Source organism: Pimephales promelas, chromosome 19 (genome assembly GCF_988280905.1).
Source record: "Pimephales promelas chromosome 19, fPimPro1.hap1.1, whole genome shotgun sequence".
NCBI lineage: Eukaryota > Metazoa > Chordata > Actinopteri > Cypriniformes > Leuciscidae > Pimephales > Pimephales promelas.
This window is the reverse complement of record NC_142787.1, coordinates 1175116-1195780: the sequence shown is the minus strand read 5'-3', so window position 1 is coordinate 1195780 and position 20665 is coordinate 1175116. Positions and strand designations below refer to the sequence as shown.

General features: G+C 37.4%; 1 long non-coding RNA gene across 6 annotated transcripts; it reads right to left on the bottom strand.

Annotated features, from left to right (window-relative positions):
* Positions 1–3377: 3377 nt before the first annotated feature.
* Positions 3378–20621, bottom strand: LOC120473597 (uncharacterized). 6 transcript variants are annotated; one of them, XR_016147697.1, is made up of 11 exons: positions 20482–20621; positions 11420–11608; positions 8225–8249; positions 8072–8135; positions 5438–7224; positions 5255–5345; positions 5064–5154; positions 4069–4661; positions 3933–3981; positions 3714–3848; positions 3378–3529 (listed from the first exon to the last, which is right to left on the bottom strand). It is a non-coding gene; the product is annotated as an uncharacterized LOC120473597 (long non-coding RNA). The 6 variants fall into 6 exon arrangements; XR_016147695.1 differs by lacking the exon at positions 3378–3529 and having other exon boundaries at positions 3596–3802; positions 3891–3981; positions 4069–4433; positions 4475–4661; XR_016147698.1 differs by lacking the exon at positions 3378–3529 and having other exon boundaries at positions 3596–3802; positions 3891–3981; positions 4069–4482; positions 4570–4661.
* Positions 20622–20665: the final 44 nt, after the last annotated feature.

The window sequence follows — 20665 nt, the reverse complement described above, 5'->3', positions numbered from 1 at the left end:
TCAAACCTCATTTCATATGCAAGTTTCAGAGTAAATTTACTGAATCCCGCAACATGTTTATTGGGTGCTGACCTCTGCTCAGTTGTAATTTGCATTCAGACAACAAGGCAGAAGGCGTTAAATGATGCACAGATATCATTGATAAACCTTTTCATTTTATGGAGTCAGATGAAACGAGTTAATTGATAAGATTAAAGGTTTACATTTAATTGAAATTCACTTTGCCATGGAAGAGACTGAACACGCTTGAAACCTTCACGAATCGAAACCCGCCATTTGGAACGACTTCGTGGCCCCTTTTTACAAACTTTTATTCCAATACTATAGACATAACCAAATTGTTTATCAGAGGAATCACAGCAAATGTTTTCTTCTTGAGTTTTCCTTATGTTTAGACTTTAGTTACTCGTATTGTAGCAGCTTTAGTAAGTTGCATAAAAGAAAAGGCACTTTAAAAAAGTACATTTAAAGGTGCTTTATGTGTTTTTTAGCGGCCTCTATTGTTGATATTTCAGATTGCAACCAATTTTTCCAAGAGCGCTCGAGGTCGAATACAAGAGCGATCACTCATGGTACACGGCCACACTGAGACTTTACACACACCGGAGAAAGCATCACAAAACATGCTGGAAACTCAACAACTTGCATGCTTTTGTAAACATAAAGCAGCCTACTTTGATTGGTCATCGCAAATATTCTGACATTGATGAGCAGCAGGGGCGGAGTGGGACCAAAAAATCTACCGGGAAATGTGGTAGACGGCCGGCACGATTTTAATAGCCTATAGCATTTACAGTTTTACCGATTTAAAAGGAACTTTGTTGTACTAGCATGCTGGAGTAAAGTTCATAAATGGTCGTTCTTTCTCATAGTAATTTCTAAAACTATCGTGGGATGCTCCCCCGCAAGAAAATTTTGGACATTTTAAGGTTAAATGCATCAATCTCGTGCTCTCTGAGAGATCGAAATTAAGAGCTTCAACCCATGAACTGCTCGCTGAACAAAGAAAAAACATTAATTTGTACCAGGACAATAAAGAGGGCTCAAACATATTTTTAGTTATGAGAGTCTCAGTCTGCATTACATTATCAATGGTGTTTTAGGATGCCAAACAATTATTATAATAATGTAATAATGATTTATAATTGACGTATGACGTACTGTAAAATCCATTTATAGCCTATAAATGTATGTAAATAAAAATGAATATTTCAAAAGTATATATTAACCTACATTAGGAAAATTAAAATACTTTTGTCCTAATTTCTTCACTTGCAAGAAATAAACCCTTGAGCTTTTATTTAGGAGAAAACACCAGCAGCCTGACCATGATGATCGCGTGAGCAAAGTAATCACGCAGCACAAACTGGATGATATTCTAATGTCAGTTATTATAATGGCGCAACGCCATAACATGGTTTCAATTTTAGTTCGTTGGCAAAATATAACGCTAAAGACCTTAATGTTAGGTTTTACATTTTATATCTTTACAAATCTGTGTTTCGAAAAGGGAGAAGAGAGAGTTCGGCAAGGCGGATTCGAACTCGCGTTCAGCGCTTCAAAAAGCTGCTGTCAACTACTTCACGCCCTACGACCCACGCCACTGAGGCAGTTTCAACACGGGTGTCGTTTTGCTGTAAAGACAGGCACTAGTGCAAATATATGCTCCGTTGTAGAAAATTTAAAAAAAAAAATGTTTTCTTCCCTTAGCTTGGGCCATGGCGAACTTCCAATAAATACATTTTATCAGACCGGGCCGGGCCGGCCCTCGCGGCTTCGAAACACTGTGTCAGAACACCGGCCCACCGGGAAAACTCCCGACTCTCCCGATTGCCACTCCGCTTCTGCTCATTGAGCAGTGACAGATCAATGTGACTCAGATGAACGCACTGAATTATCACTACTGAAGTGAACACAAATCTGTGTAGCCAACTCAATTACTAATTATTATTTTTACTAACCCCCCAAACTATAATTTTCATCCCTTTTGGGATGGTCCAAATGTTTTCAGACTCTTTGAGAAATGAAGTGATGTGCAGCATGAGTAAAATGGTGCTTTTGACATTGGGTTAATGTAAACCAGTTGTAGGAGAGCTGCAAAATAAAAACAGCCTAGTAGGCCCTTTAAAAACTAATGGAAATGTTGATAGCACACAAATCATTTTTTTATGCTTATTCAAACCTACCTACCTAGATCACTCACATCAGCTAGAAACACCAAGGGTTCACTCTAAGCATGGAGAGTCTGCTTTTAGCTATTATGCCAACAGCCGCCACTGGAACCAGCTTCCAGAAGAGATCAGGTGAGCTCCTACAGTAGTCACATTTAAATCCAGGCTCAAAAAAACACATCTGTTTAGCTGTACATTTTGCCACTGTTCGTCCAACTGTTATTGTACTTCGTTTTATTTTTGATTCTAAATTGTTTTAATTATTTACTGTATTTTATTTTTAGAATTATTTTTATTTTTCATATGTTTTATTCTAAACTGTTCTAATTATTCTGATTTCTTTTGATTATTTTAATTTTTTCTATGTAAAGCACTTTGAATTGCCATTGTGTATGAAATGTGCTATTTAAATAAACTTGCCTTACCTACCTACAAGTATTAACTTTCACATGCAGTTACACATTAACCTACCTACCAGCATTAAATAAAAAAAATTATCAAACAACCCATACATCCCCACATGTTGTTTGAGAGGGTTTCAAGAAAGATCCTGCTCACTCCTCCAAAAACAAACTCCAGCATATTCAGGTGTCAGACACGACTGGATCTTCAAACGGCACAGGGTTCTGTGGTCAGATGAGACTAAAAAAAAGAGCTTTTTGGCAGTAAGCACACTAGATAGTTTGGTGGACATGAGGATAAAAAGTACCATGTGTACAATTTAATAAACCATTGGATCTTTAATGTTGGGGACCTATTTTTCTGCAGGAGGTCCTGGACTTCTTATTCAGACACATGGCATTGTGGATTCTATTAAATATCAACAGATAAAAAATCAAAACCTGACACCTTCTGCTAGAAATCTTATTATGGGCCATGGTTGGATCTGCCATCTGGACAAAGATCCAAGACAAACATCAAAATCAACACAAAAATTTGTTAGGGAGCACAAAATGAAGCTTCTGCCATGACCGTCCCAGAACCCTATAGAAAATGAGTGGTCCGAACTGAAGAGAAGAAGCACAAACATGGATCTGGGAATCTGAAGGATCTGGAGAGTCTGTATGGAGGAATGGTCTCTGATCTCAGGTCAGGTGTTGTCCAAACACATCAGGCATTATAATAGAAAACTCAGAGCAGTTATCTTGGCAAAAAGAGATTGCAAAAAGGTATTTAATAAAAGGGTATGAGTAATTGTGGCCAACGTGTTTTGGAAAAAAAACATTTATTTTATAATGTGATCCCACATTACACATTAACAAACATACCTAGCAACCAGTATTAACGTTCACATAGTTACACATAAACCAACCTACCAGTATTAACTTTCACATGCAGTTACACATTAACCAACCTACCTACAAGTATTAACTTTCACATACAGTTACACATTAACCAACCTACCTACCAGTATTAACTTTCACATGCAGTTACACATTAACCTACCTACCTACCAGTATTAACTTTCACATGCAGTTACACATTAACCTACCTACCTACCTACCAGTATTAACTTTCACATACAGTTACACATTAACCTACCTACTGTATTAACTTTCACATACAGTTACACATTAACCAACCTACCTACCTACCAGTATTAACGTTCACATAGTTACACATAAACCAACCTACCAGTATTAACTTTCACATGCAGTTACACATTAACCAACCTACCTACCAGTATTAACTTTCACATGCAGTTACACATTTACCTACCTACCAGTATTAACTTTCACATACAGTTACACATTAACCTACCTACTGTATTAACTTTCACATACAGTTACACATTAACCAACCTACCTACCTACCAGTATTAACTTTCACATACAGTTACACATTAACCAACCTACTGTATTAACTTTCACATGCAGTTACACATTAACCAACCTACCTACCAGTATTAACTTTCACATGCAGTTACACATTAACCTACCTACCTACCTACCAGTATTAACTTTCACATACAGTTACACATTAACCTACCTACTGTATTAACTTTCACATACAGTTACACATTAACCAACCTACCTACCTACCAGTATTAACTTTCACATACAGTTACACATTAACCTACCTACTGTATTAACTTTCACATACAGTTACACATTAACCAACCTACCTACCTACCAGTATTAACTTTCACATACAGTTACACATTAACCTACCTACTGTATTAACTTTCACATACAGTTACACATTAACCAACCTACCTACCTACCAGTATTAACTTTCACATACAGTTACACATTAACCTACCTACTGTATTAACTTTCACATACAGTTACACATTAACCAACCTACCTACCTACCAGTATTAACTTTCACATACAGTTACACATTAACCTACCTACTGTATTAACTTTCACATACAGTTACACATTAACCTACCTACCTATAAGTATTAACTTTCACATGCAGTTACACATTAACCTACCTACCTACCTACCAGTATTAACTTTCACATCCAGTTACACATTAACCTACCTACCAGTATTAACTTTCACATACAGTTACACATTAACCTACCTACAAGTATTAACTTTCACATGCAGTTACACATTAACCTACCTACCTACAAGTATTAACTTTCACATGCAGTTACACATTAACCTACCTACCAGTATTAACTTTCACATACAGTTACACATTAACCTACCTACCTATAAGTATTAACTTTCACATACAGTTACACATTAACCAACCTACCTACCTACCAGTATTAACTTTCACATACAGTTACACATTAACCTACCTACCAGTATTAACTTTCACATACAGTTACACATTAACCTACCTACCTACAAGTATTAACTTTCACATGCAGTTACACATTAACCTACCTACCAGTATTAACTTTCACATACAGTTACACATTAACCTACCTACCTACTGTATTAACTTTCACATACAGTTACACATTAACCAACCTACCTACCTACCAGTATTAACTTTCACATACAGTTACACATTAACCTACCTACCAGTATTAACTTTCACATACAGTTACACATTAACCTACCTACCAGTATTAACTTTCACATACAGTTACACATTAACCTACCTACCTACCTACCTACCTACTGTATTAACTTTCACATACAGTTACACATTAACCAACCTACCTACCTACCAGTATTAACTTTCACATACAGTTACACATTAACCTACCTACCAGTATTAACTTTCACATACAGTTACACATTAACCTACCTACCAGTATTAACTTTCACATACAGTTACACATTAACCTGCCTACCTACCTACCTACAAGTATTAACTTTCACATGCAGTTACACATAAACCAACCTACCTACCAGTATTAACTTTCACATACAGTTACACATTGACATACCTATCAGTATTAACTTTCATAGTTACACATAAACCAACCTATCAGTATTAACTTTCACATAAAGTTACTCATTAACTTTCACATGCAGTTACACATTAACTTTCACATACAGTTACTCATCATCGTTCGCATGCTGTTACTCGTCATTTCACATGCAGGTACTCATCATTTTTCACAGGCAGGTACTCGTAAACTTTCACATGAAGCTACTCGTAAACTTTCGCTTGCAATTACTCAACAACTTTCTCACGCAGTTACCTATCGATTTTCACTGCAGTTACACATTAGCTTTCACATGCAGTTACACATCAACTTTCACAAGCAGTTACTCGTCGCCTTTCGCATGCCCGTTACTCATTAACTTCGCTTGCAAGTTACTCATTAACTTCAGTGCAGTTACTCATCATTTCACATGCAGCTACTCATAAACTTCGCTTACAAATTACTCATCAACTTTCAGATGCAGTTCCACATAAACTTTCTCTGCAGTTACACATAGACTTTCACATGCAGTTACCGGTTAACTTCGCTTGCAGTTACTCATTACCTTTCACATGCTTGCTACTCGTCTTTCACATGCAAGTACTCATATCTTTCACATGCAGCTACTCGTTACCTTTCGCATGCAGCTACTGGACATTTTCCGATGCAGTTACATATCGATTTTCACTGCAGTTACACATTAGCTTTCGCATGCAGTTACACATTAACTTTCACTGCAGTTACTCGTTGCCTTTCGCATGCAGCTACTCATTAACTTCGCTTGCAAGTTACTCATTAACTTCACGTACAGCTACTCACCATTTCACTGCAGTTACACGTTAACTTCGCTTGCAAGTTACTCATACTTTCACCTCAAGTTACTCGTACTTTCACCTGCAGTTACACATTAATTATCACACGCAGTTACACATATGACTTTCGCAAGCATTTACTCAATAACTTTCACCAGCAGTTACACATTAACTTCCACTTGCAGCTACTCATAAACTTCATCTGCAGATACTCATCACAGTAACATGCACTTTACTCATCGACTTTCACCTGTAGTTACACATAGACTTTCACTGCAGTTACACATCGACTTCCACAGCAGTTACTAAATAACTTTTACATGCAGTTACACATTAACTTTCACATGCAGTTACTCATTAACTTTCACATGCAGTTACACATTAACTCACATGTAGATACACATTAACTTTCACATGCAGTTACACATTAACTCACATGTAGATACACATTAACTTTCACATGCAGTTACACGGTAACACTTTACAATAAGGTTCGTTAGTTAACATTAGTTAACTACATTAGTTAATATGAACTAATAATAAATAGCACATATACAGCATTTGTTAATCTTTGTTAATGTTATTTTCAACATTTACTAATACTTGATTAAAATCTTGTTAACATTAGTTAATTCACCGTTAACTAACATGAACTAACAATGAACAGCTGTGTTTTCATGAACTAACATTAACAAAGATGAACAAATGCAGTAACAAATGTATTGGTCATGGTTAGTGCACGTTAGTAAATACATTAACTAATGAACCTTATTGTAACGTGTTACCAGTTACACATTGTCGGTTAAAAACAAGAAAGTGGCTAGTAAAAACGTCGAGTGGCTGGTCGATTTTGAAATCCACAGTGGCCGCCGGTGGACAAAAGAGTTGATTTCCATCCCTGCTTGGTAATGTCAAGGTGTCATAACAAAGACATCTCAAACAATGTCATATTTGCATTAAAACTTTCATAACTGAGCAAAAGACACTTAATGACAGTTGTCACAAACATGCATAAACCTTCCTTCATATTCATAATACATCATGTTAGTCTTATGCATACCCCTTCAAGTAACGCGTTACCAAAGAATGACTCTCAGACAGTTCATAAGAGAAACGTGTGCAGGATTCCGTGTTGCAAGAATGCGGTCTTGACGAAGCCTAACTTGCTTCATAAATGTAATATATTTTTTCATATTTAATTTATCAGTCAGAGCAGGAATCAAGGCTACAGTCGAATAAACAAAGCCAGCGGAGCGATTATCTCTGTCCATCTTGAGGAATGAAAACGGTTGAACCAAAGAACGTATATTGACAAGAAGTGAACGCTCCATTGCAACACAAGTATTTTGCAGTATTATCTTATATTAATGACCGTTAAAACAAAACTATGTAAACAAAAAAAAACACAGCCACTGTTCAAAGTGGCAATTAAAGTTATAGGATAACGGACACAGCGCATCAATGATCATCATGTTTGTAGCATGATGCAGGGGATTAAAACGTACAAAATATATTTCAGGCCTAATGGAGTTGGTAACTAATATAAGTAGTAAATGTGTAAAGTTGCATACAATGGAAATACCATAGACTGTAAAAAATATGGACAAAGCGTCTGTGACGTCACTCATAGACTTTCTGAAGAACAGGTTTGAGGCTGTTTATGGGGGGTATGGGCGGCACCATATTAGAAAATCTTGAGAAATACAAAATACAAATGTTCAGAAATACAAATGTTTCAGAAAGGATACAGAGATGCGTCGTGTCAGATCATGGCCAAGACGTCCAATTCCACTCGGCGCAGCCCGTTATCAGCTGTCAATCAAAGTTAACCGCCCTTATTTTTCATACATTTTATATCTAAATACGATCTAAACTAACGAGTTAGAAAAAAATTCACTCACCTCACAGTTGTCAGGCACTCGGAACCTATCGAAAAATACAATAAAAGTCAAACTGTAAACATATGAATTGATGCTGTGAAAACGGACATTTTATTGTGAGGTCTTTGGATCTTCACCCCCTTTTGGGACCGGCCTCTAGCGGATTTTCGATGGATTGCAGTTTTTCCCACTTCCGGGTAGGCTTCATTTTTCAGATTAGAATTTTGCCGCTTGGGAAAAATTAGAAGAAAAAACTACCTCAAAAAACTGTTATCTATGCTGTTGTCCAGTAACTCCAGTTGGAATTTTCACCCCAAAATGGCGGCCCCGCTCCTGAAGCGCCACCTAGTGGCTTCTACCAAAAAATCATCAGAGTTTTGCTTCTTGTTCTTCTATACTCTTTGGTTGAACTCTGACCAATAAGAGGATCGTTTTATACATGTGGCTTGCATAAACACATTTTGGTACGCTTTGAAATGTTGCCTTGTGAAAGCAAACCGAACGAGTAAAAAATTAAATCCGTGCTTCAGAACACAGAAAATGACCTACAGGTATGAAAATGCAGCCCTACACTGCAACCTATGGCATGAGTTGGGCTTTGCTTATCAGGTTTTCTGATAATCAAGTCATTTTGTGTGAAAAGACAATGGTCATGAAAACAGTAGACTTCCTTTTGGAAAAAAATACTTTTGGCATTTGGTTGGAGAGACAGTGCTCACAGAAGGCACATGCAAACTTTCTTTCTCAATTGGCTCATTTTGGCTTTCATGGGCTCTATAATAACATTTTCTACTAGGGCTGAACGATTTTGAAAAATAATCTAATTGCGATTTTTTTTAACCAATATTGCGATTGCGATTTAAAAAAAAGTTCTTTACCTTCTGTATTAGTCGACAAAGACAAGCAATAAATCATTGTACAGTAGAGATGGGAATCTTTAGATAGCTCATGATCCGATCTAATTAATTAATCAATCTTAATAACTCTTAAAATATGTATTTAATCACTTGTGTAAAAACACATACTTTAAAAAATAAAAAACATTTAATTAAACCAATTACATGTTAAGAATTTTAAATAGGCTATATAAAATAATATAGCTTCAAAATATAAAAGCTAGTAAATAAAGAGAAACAAAAAAAGCATTACAAGCAATTAACAAAGAGTGGTCTCAGTATTTAAAAGTAGGCTGTCTGAATGTTTTTCATTCAAGAGTTGGAGTGATTTCCCCTCAGTTTAGATACGAAAAGCTGCATTCACACTAATGCACATATCTCTTTTGAAATTGTAAATGTGGTTTGTCCTGTTGGTGTAAGATATAACTGACCGTGTTCACATTAATTTCGCGTCATAAAAGCATTTTGACATGCAAGTACATTTAACCAATGAGTCGCTCACGGCCGCGTGCACGAGCGCTCTTCACAAAGCACGCGTTAGTATTTTAAAATGAAAGCATCCTTCTCAGTGATTTTCATAGTTTTAATATATAAGCCGACTGCATTCCAAAAGACATAAATAATGCCTCTGTGAAGCATTTGTAAAGAAAATTCCCGCAGGAGAGAACGCGCACTGCAAGAGTAACGTTATAACATCAAGCAAAGCGGCAAAACCTGTTCAATGAAGCCCGCGAATGTCCTTGTAATTCGGTTCAATCCCGAACTTTATGAAATAACGCTACTATGTTTCGGAAGGTTCGAGCGGTGTCGTGTGTGTGAGTGAGGAAGAGAGAGAGCGAGTGAGGCTCGTTTCTAAAGCACGCGCAGCGTCATCACGCATCTGTGTTTAAAAACTAAGCTCAGACTCGATTCTGAAATTCTCTGAATCGATCCAGGATTGTTGAGGAGAGAATAAATAACACAATATCACATACATTAAAAATAAACTGTTCTTTTCTGAACGCCAAACCGCGTAGCGTGGCAAGTTGATGCTTTTATCTTGCAGACTGCTTTTCTCTCGCGTGTCACGTGACCAGTGTAATCGCAGCTCTTGCGATTACAAAATCGCGTTTCATCATATCGCGATTTTATCGCAAATGCAATTAATCGTTCAGCCCTATTTTCTACCTCATGAATTTCGCTGAATATGAAATGAATATCTTCATAAATGGATATTAAAGGCTTTAGCTGTGCTTTGCCGCTGGAGTATAATAGAAACCCACATTTTGCTTAAGCCGAACAATAACTCCTGGCAAATAAACCGTCGAGGTATAAAACGGTTAACGGTAAAGCTGTAAACGTGCGTGGGAGAGAGCAGACCTTGCCTATATCAGAGCAACTCAAAATTTCGACCCAAAAAAAACGACAGTGGTACCCCTGTGGGTTTTTTTTGGTGCGAAAGAATAAGTTTCTCCAATCTTCTTGAAACTCTGGATTCTGATAGAGGGCCATGGGACTTAGACCTGAGTGCAAAAATGGAGGCTCTAGACCCTTCCAGAGCTGAGATATTGAGAACCCACTTAGCATTTATGCCATTATAAATATCTCAATATGTCAGCACTGGAAGGGTCTAGAGCCTCCATTTTTGCACTCAGGTCTAAATCCCATGGCCCTCTATCAGAATCCAGAGTTTCAAGAAGATCAGAGAAACTCAAAATTTCGACTCCAAAAAAAAAAACGACAGTGGTACCCCTGTCGTTTTTTTTTTTCGGTGCGAAAAAATAAGTTTCTCCAATCTTCTTGAAACTCTGGATTCTGATAGAGGGCCATGGGATTTAGACCTGAGTGCAAAAATGAAGGCTCTAGACCCTTCCAGAGCTGAGATATTGAGATCCCACGTAGCATTTATGCCATTGGGTTCGTGGACGGTGGAATTATGGGACGGCGCTTGGTGCTACGGACTCAGGGGCCCTAGCTGAGTGCAGTAAAATAGTTTTTATCATGACAGGAACTTTAATTAAAATGTCCAAAAAAAAAAACACTACCCAAATCCCCATTCAATAGATTGCCGGTGGGATCGCGTCTAATTGCAGCTTATTGCATGAACTGCGGAAAAACTTTTAAAAATATAGTGGGTTATTGGACAAATAGTGGGTTCGAGGGGACCGGTCAGTGGGCGGGGGGCCGGTCGCCCTTACGAAGCGGTGGTCGGATGGAGACCTCCAATGATTCCACGCTCATTCACGGCATCATCAAGCTATGCCTTTGTTTAGAATAAGCGACTTCTTTGGCGAAACTTACATACTGTGCCTTAAACAAAGAATCAAGAATTAACACCAACCTCTTTGTTCTTCAGTATGTTTCATTCTGCAGTGTTCTGGATCTCATGTTCTCAGTGTCCTTCAATAAACTCTGTGTTTGTGTTGGCTCTTCCTGATGGTTTGATGCTCCTCTTCACTTGTAGCTGAGGGAAATATTCCAGCGTTTATTGGTGAACTGCAGTGGGAGGAGCTTCACTGAAGGAGGAGATCTGGCAAAATCAATAAGAAAACACATACTGAGTTTGTTTTTGTACTAATTTACACAATTTAAATGTTTATGCCCACCTTTTCTATCTAGTAAAGTAACTTTTAAGTTAATTAATCTCAAAGGTCTGATTTCACAGACAGGGCTTGGATTAAGCCAGGAATAGGCCTTTGATCAATTAGGGCATTTAAGTAGCTTTTGGGCTAGGGGTGTAACGATACCCTCATGTTAGGATTCGATATATATCATAATAGTGAACTCCGAATATCGAATCAAATTGCGATACTGCAAGACATATGGTAAAAGGTAAACAAAGAAATTACTGTTGATTAAAATGCTAAATTTGGTATTACATTGGGAGTGGAAATGAAAAGGTTTGGACTTGGTGCTGGGAAACCAATGCACAGGACCACAGACACCGGAATAAAAAGAATTCATGATTCTGAAGCTGAAAATACAGAATTATATTTAGATGAATATGCTTGCAATGTTATTGGTAACATAGGACATTTGGCATTATCAGAACTGACAAATATCCCCCTCATTGCTTTATTATACTCAACATAATACAGTAGTTTAATGTAGTACCACCGACACTAAAACTCTATAAACTTGAATTTTTTTGCATACAGTAATTTTCATTTTGGGTGAACTACACTCAAAACCGTTTGTTACTATCCGCGCAATGCCCTGAACACGCACTAAATGTACACTATCTTGAATACCGCATTGGAGTAGTGTTGTCAAAAAACTCGGTACTTCGGTACCAAGTCGGTACTTCTAAAAAAAAAATGTTACGGTACCAGCTTTTCTAGGTACCGAATACCAGGTTAATCCAGTTCTAGACGCGCTGTCTGAAAGGTGCACAGTTGCGTCCTCTTCATAACGCTGATATGGCTCTCTCTCTCTCTCTGAATCCACTTGTTGACACGAAAGGAGGAAAGAGCCACATATGAAATATTTTGGATTAGGCTAATGTCACGTTGCCATAAGAGGCCGATTACATGCAAATTCGCAATTTCAAATATAGGCGCGAGGCAAGCGCGCTCATAATAAAAACTCGTTGCATAGCAACGACAGACGCCGCGTGAGAGCAAGCGCTTTGGAAAGAATAAGCACACGCAAAAATATAATAAAAAAAAACACGCCCGATATGTGAACGGCGTCTAAAGTGCTTTCGGGGTAGTTTTACGAGTAGTACATGAGCACAGTAGTATTATCCAACCGACACCAGAGTAGGCTACTGGTATTAGTATCGATGCATCCCTATTTGTGTCATTTAATGTCAGTGCCAGTTCTAGGCGTATTCTTGCCTTTATAACTCAGCAGTTTTAAAAAGCCTTTTCAAAATTAAATATGAATGCAGTTTTAGATTAAATAAAAGTACAGTCAAATCAAATAAAACATGTTTTTTCTCCTGTAGCCTATAGTTTGGTAATGCTACAATAAGATACCATTTATCAACATTAGCTACTTCACATCAACACATGGAGTGAACAATATATTTTACAACATTAATTAATGTTTGTAAATGTTATTTAATAGAAACACTTGATTGTTCATGTTTGTTCACTTTATTCATTGTGCATTAAATAAATGTAAACGGATTAGAACTTTACAAACAACTTTAAAAATGTGTTAGTATACTATTGTTTATTTTAGGTCATTTTATCTAATTTTTTTCTAAAGTGTTTATAATACAAATGTACAGTTTCCATACTTGTAAACGTGATAAACACTTAAATATATGTAAATTTAAACTAAGCTTTGGTAACGAAATTGGTACCGAGAACCGTGAACTTTTACTGGTATTGGTACCGAATACTGAAATATTGGTACCGTGACAACACTACATTGGAGCGTATCCCATCATGCATTAGGTGCGGGAACTCGCATGCCCCGAAATCACAAGATGATGAGGAAAACATTCCACTGCAAGTTAAATGAACTACATTTTACATGTAATTTGGTAGAAAAACACATTGTTAAAGTGTCATTATAATGTTGCAAAGATGAGTATGGTATGTGTATTTTGTACATTTGCAGCTGCTTTTTAAATCACTTAATTAAAAGCACCATATTTTTAATTGTGCCTTTTGTTAAATTGGGACTACTAACCAGACATTGTTGATTTTAAAATGCAAAGAATTAGGGTTAGGGTTAAAATTTAAATAAAGCTCTGTAAACACTTGCATTTTTGTGTCCCATTGGGTAATCAAAAGTTCTAGTCATCACACCTACTTGAACACTTGGGCTAAACGCAGGAAATACCTACATCGTGCAAGTACACAAGTGCAAAGACCGCAAGTGTGGTCCTCCAAAAAACAAAAACATTACTAATGTGCATCTTGAGACAAAACAATAGCACTGACATTTTAAAATGCACTGACATTTTGCTGCTAGAAACAGATTGTTACAGACTGTATACTGAAAGAATAAAAGTGGTCTAATGTTAAAATATTATTTCTCAAATGATACAGTAAAATTGCAGGAACATAAAGACTAATGAAACCCATCTTTATCAAACATTGTAATTCGCCGATATGAATAGTTAATTTTCTACAACTATGTTACACATCTAGAAAGGAGCAGACGTCGTTTCTGGTGCAACACATTTTATATTGGGGCTTTGCATGCAATCCTGCAAGACAGATTTAACAGTACACAGTCAATCATCAGTGGAGCATCTCAATTTGGTGTGTTATCTGCTCGTCTCTGCATTAACTGCTATTGTGCGCATTCTCACATTCAGTATGACATTTAAATAATTGCTCATTATAACATTCCCTGTTGCTCACTAACCTAAATTAACATACAGTTTGCAAATCAAACATGTGAACATACAGTATATCTCGCCCCATATCAAAAATAACAAATAACCCTCGTTAAACTTAATTTGAACCTATACATTTCCCTTTGTCTGTTAAACACTTTCCAAAGTACATACATTCTCTTTCTCAGCATGACTTGTTTACTCTAAATAACACATTACACTTTAATGTTCTCTCATGTCACATTTCACGACTCTTTTATATCATTATTGAGCAAATCACTTCGTTTGAGTTTCACGTATACCGTGAAACCGTGATATTTTCTGAGACGATTATCATACCGTGAAAATCTCATACCGTTACAACCCTATTTCTAACAATGGAAAGATTAATGCAAATGGGTGGAGTTGCTAGGGCTGTAACATATACGATATAAAATCGAAATCGCGATACTCAGGTCCACGATACTGTATCGCGATGTGAGATGGCAGAATCACGATACACCCCTTCCACCTCCCAGTTATCTTTCCCATCCAGATCCAATGCTATCTTTGAATTACTATTTATATTATTTGAAGTTAACATTATAAAATATGTAGACCTACGCCACAAAACTAGTTGAGGTTAAATTAGCCAAAACTGAAATCCATCAAAATAATACATTCTCAGAAAATGCATTTAATACCAATATATTGACACTTCTGTTTATATATCCATAGCCTACTCCCTTAATAAAATCCAGTACGTCCACACATTAGAAAAATACAAGTCTACACTTGCATTTTATATTTAATATGAAGGAAATACACACGCGTACACGGACGCGACACAAAACATCTTTAATATTTAGGTAGCAAAAATATAGCCTATATTTTTTTATAATTCTGTAAATTACACTGTACAAACCAAAATAAATATTAGGCTGCCCACCGGATGAAGGGTTAGCTCTCCCCAGAACATAAAATATTTACTTTGTTTTATTTTTCGTGTTCGAGGAAAAAAAAAAAACAATGTCGTGACAGTTCTCTGGAAGCGGCACTTAAACTTTCAGAGAATTCTAATAGAAAGCACAAAGACTTACTTTAAATTGAATTTCGTTTTTTATTAATTGTATCTGAATTTAAATAAATGTTTCATCAACCAATTGCCTGGATTTAATAAATAAGAAGAAAATACAGCTAGCCTACAGATAATCACGACATTGAGGTGCCGGCGCCTGTATTTGGAGCTTGTCTCATGAATCTTAACCCTATAAGCTTATAGACCTGAGAAATAAATATATATTGAAATGTCTACTTTTAAAAAGAACAATTCAAAACGAAAGAAAACAGACTGCTCTCTGCTTATGTAATCCGTATGAAAAGTACATTTCTCTTTGGCGTGTTCTTCTGTGAAGGCTGTCGGTTATAGAATTTCCATTTATTTAATTTATATGTATCTGTTGCTATATAAATATGTTTACGATGTGGACAAAAACGATGACATTTTCAGTAACCACTGTAACCGAAACTAAACAGCGTCTATGCGCATTGAAAGGCGTGCATTTATGGGAAATCCCTGTGACGTGAATAGGGATGGGTATCGTTAAGGTTTTATCGGTATTACTACTCTTACCGATACCGCTTATCGATCCGGTACTTTAACGGTATTCTTATCGGTTCTTTTTGGTGGTTTTTTTTTTTTAAGAATTAAGAACATAATTAAACTTTATATTTTGAAATGTAAAATAGAAAAAGCAAAACAAAGAAAAATATATTTTTGTTATGCAGCAGTGTGCAGGCTTTTTTTGTTTATACAAAAAGGATGCATAAGAAAAAAACAAGTACAAACACAAGAATACAATTAATCAAAGATACAAATTATACACAAAGTGCTTTAATTTCAGGAAGGTGTACTAACATCTTTTCAGGTAATTGTTTCTATCTGAAAAGAAACTCAAATATAAAATAGCACTGTATAGTTTATCATAGATAGAATAATGCTTATTAAATCTAAAGTTACTCATTCAAAAGCTGTGAGTGATTTTCTCTGGCTTTTGTTGTTTGATTTGCATTAATGTCTGAATCGTCAGCAGGTTTAGGCTATTAGACTGCTGCCCCTTTAAGACCGATTGCAGATCTAATGGGGACTGATGCACCATCATTTTCTCCCTATTATTTACGTCCATTTAAGACATAATTGTGTTTAAGTGAATAAACTGTGTTTAAGTTAATCTCAGAGCTGGTCATTTTGACATTTTTATGTATATTTGATAGTTAAGGACGCACGAGCCCAAGTATAGGCAGTCCCTTTCGGAGCGTGCACCGCCTTGTGAACAGCGTCTCTTGCGCAGGTTTTTGTGTTTTTAATAGCCATTTTTTGATCTTGCAACAGTAGAAGACAGCATTTTGCAACAATCGCTGATGTTGCTGATTCTGACGGTTACGTTTGGGTTTTAGGAAGAACTGACAGCGCTCCGCAGTGCTGTGAAGTAAAGGAAGTTAAGCCGGACAGATCGTCTTGTTTTTTTAACGGTTTAATCTCAAATATCTTCTTTTTATAATCTTTGGAAGCCAAAATACAAAATATATTAGAATAATATCCCAGATCTAAAGTGTAACCACGTTGAATGTTAGTTCTGTCCTCATTGTCACTCATCATTAAGCATTCACTGTCGTGTTGCGCGTGCTGTGGCTTTGCGTGAGAGATCGCTCTCTCTCTCTCTCTCTCTCTCTTCTGAACTGCGAATTGCAAATTTGCATCACAGACTATGGTTTAATTAAAATATAGCTTATATATAGAAATGGCTGGCGAAACATGTTCAAGATAACTTCTTTATAGGAATAATAAATAGTAGCCCAACTTACGTGTATTTACTTAATTTCTCCAGTACCGACAGCAGAACCGATAACGTCCGAGCTTATCGATACAGCGGTCTTTCAAAATTCAGTACCGGGGCCCGTTTAATACCGGGTTTCGGTACCCATCCCTAGACGTGAACATTAAACGTACAGTATGCGATTTTTGGCCAACAGGGGTCACTCGTTTAAAATAATAACAAAAGACGTACTTTGATGACGTTCGGGAGAGAGCGTGGGCTCACGGGAGTTGTTGTCGCTGTCAATGACAACCAGCTCACCTCATGACATGACATCATCATTTCACAAAATATACGGATATACGGCATCTCTCTGTAGATTTAGCTTGTCAAGAAGCTTTAAATGCAACCCCAATGTTTACCTGTGTCATGCTTCTCCTGTCCCAAACCCTTCTCGGTCATATTTTTCACCCGTACGTTTGAGCTTTAGCTAATGAGCTGGCTGTAGCAGCAGAACGTGCAGGCAAAGCGTAATCGTGGTCCATAACTACAATACAGACAAATATAAATATTTATATTACGCTCCTTCAATGAATGATCTATTTTAGAACATTTTTCATATATCCACAAGTTTCCGAGGGGCGCTCCTGTAAAAAATAAAGTGGGTGAAACTTCCGGCGAGGCGGCGGAAGTAGCATTCCAATGGTATTTTGTGTGTTAGTTAGCGAAGAGGCTAGCTGTTTTTCGGAGAATTATTTTACTATTTAAAGACGCAAATCTTTACGAGAGATGTCGTTACGGAGCTCAGGGACATCATGTGCTGTTCGCGGTTGTATGTATAACCGGACTAAACTAATTCAGTGGCTTAAACATGATTGTTTTAAACATAAGCTGAAAACGAAATCAGAGTGATCCTACCAGAGCCCGTCTCTGATCCTGCCAACGACTGTAGTTTCCATCACCTCCCAAAAGACAACGAATCTTCCTGTGTACATTTGTTTAAATTCTTAATATTCTATAAACTCTATCAGCATGTGTTTGGCTGTTCGCTACTGATGTTACACCTAAACTCAGGATCAAAGCCTGTGTTGACAGAATACCAAATGTGCCAGTTAATGTATTCTAGTAGCACATTCATTTATAATTTTGAATAAACTCCAAAGCACAATGACTAAGTGTGTATTTTTTATTTTAATTGTTTGTCAGCTCGCACAACTGTCTGTCACCATGCCTTGATGAGTATGGATTATTAATAATGTTATTATAATACTCCCAATCAACTACTGCGGAGGGTAAAGGTACTGTTATTTCACCCTTTTTAATTTCGTTGAGGTTGTGTTCCCACATCGTTAGCTAGTTTGGATCGCTATAACTTGAATGACTGTCAACTGTTGAATGAACAAGTGTCAAGCATGTCAAATCGCGCTTTGTTTACTTCCAACCGGAAGTCGCGCCCACTTTTGACGCAAGGCATCATGGGGCGTAGGAAACTTGTGGATAGGGCGCACCGGATTATAAAGCTCATAAGATACTGCAGTCAAACGTTTGACTGGGTTTGCATTATTCATCCACTATGTGCTAAAGGCTAAAGGGAATGTATCGAGTGCGCGGCGCCGGAGGTGAGGCGTTTATTTAGTAAGCGTGAGCGCACCGAAGCGGGCACGTACATTCGCAGCCTGACCCATATGAGTATTCAATGTGCGCGGCTCGCTAACAGCAACAGTTGGCTGTTTTGAATGAGACGACACGGTTACCGTGAACAACGGGGAGCGCTTTATGCGCGAGCAGCACCCGGGACAGTGGGTCTGTTAAGAGTGAGCGGGCACGTGATTTACACACATAAAAATACGTACTACTTTTTTTTTCTTCGTCATTTTCTTTGCTTTATTTGTGGTAATCCAGTGTTCCCCTTTGTGTTTGGCGGTTTCGCCGGGTTCCGCAAGGAAGATCGAGAAAATAGAGGAGTCAACCCAGACAGCAAACTGACATTGAATCAACGTGGAAACGACGTCTCTCATGACATTGAAACAACGTTGATTTGCTCATCGAATTAACGTTGAACCAACGTCAGACGCGGCATTCTTCAAAGCTAAATGAAATCGAAAATTGGTTTGCTTTCATAACGTTGAAACAACGCGTTGATTTCAAGTTGATTTTCCGTTAGTTTTGAAAGAATGACGCGTCTGACGTTGGTTCAACGTTAATTCGATGAGCAAAACAATGTCAGATCAACGTTGTTTCTATGTCATATTTCCACGTTGATTCAATGTCAGTTTGCTATCTGGGAAAGGTTATATGACGCCATAAACGGGCAACGAAACGGAAATAAAGAAACGTCCTGTGTCTTCGAATTAAACTATTTCTCCGTATTTGAAAGTTGGTGGAAACTGTCGGGATAATGTAAATACACATCTAATAGAAATATATAACATAGATGAAGTTATTTTTGCCATTTTTAGCAGAAAGAAATACATATTGTGGCTTTAAAATGATGGTACACGGCAACCTTTTCACGACTTCAAAGACAGACGCAGGTAATCGCACGCGCTCTGCTGATATATCTGGCTACACATCATCACCAAAATAAAACAGTCTTGTTATCATATTACATTAAATACTTGTTTAACATGCAATACACATGCATGAAGTTCAAAACAAGAAGGGTATAGCCTTATAAAAAATATATAGGAGCACAGAAAACAACCCAAAAGCAGCAGCCTACACTGCCTAGTTTAGTTTAATAATTTGCATAGTTATTATTGTTTTTTTGGTGTTCAGATTCTATACGTTTCTCCAAATGTTATTTAATAAAAATACCTGTATATGTTTTCCTCTCAAAATCTATTTTTCACCCCAAGCCTCCTCGCCCCCGTGATAGAATCGCGATACGAATCGAATCGTGGGTCAAAAATCGTGATACGAACCGAATCGTGGGTTTGGTGTATCGTTACAGCCCTAGGAGTTGCCCTTTAACTCTAATGTCCCCGCTGCACGCAACTTGGGCAAAATGGCGGACACCCGCGAACTCCACGTGTGTTACTGAACTCGCGTCACTTAAACTATTATTTTACCCATCAATATCACACAACCTCTAAATAACAGTACTGTGCATACTGTCTTTCCATCTCCATTGCATAATACCAATTATCGTTTCACATACGAAGTTTCATTGCCGCGTTGTTTCTGATCACGCTCTATCCACGGGTAATAACAATTTCGTGCTCAAAATTTACTACTTAACATAAATCCTAAATACTCAAATACTAAACATAACGTGTTCGTGGACCCATTTGACTTAAGTAATCTTACCTGTAAAAAAGATAACAGTAGCAGCAACACAGTCAATCATCAGTGTAGAATCTCCGCTTGTTACACGTGGCCGCCATTTTGGATTTCTGATCCGTCCGTGTGAGTGTGCGGGCGGACACTTCCGGTTTCGCTTTACGTCGCCGGTGCAGGGAGCCGGTGTGGTGAAGAGATGGGCTGCGTTCGA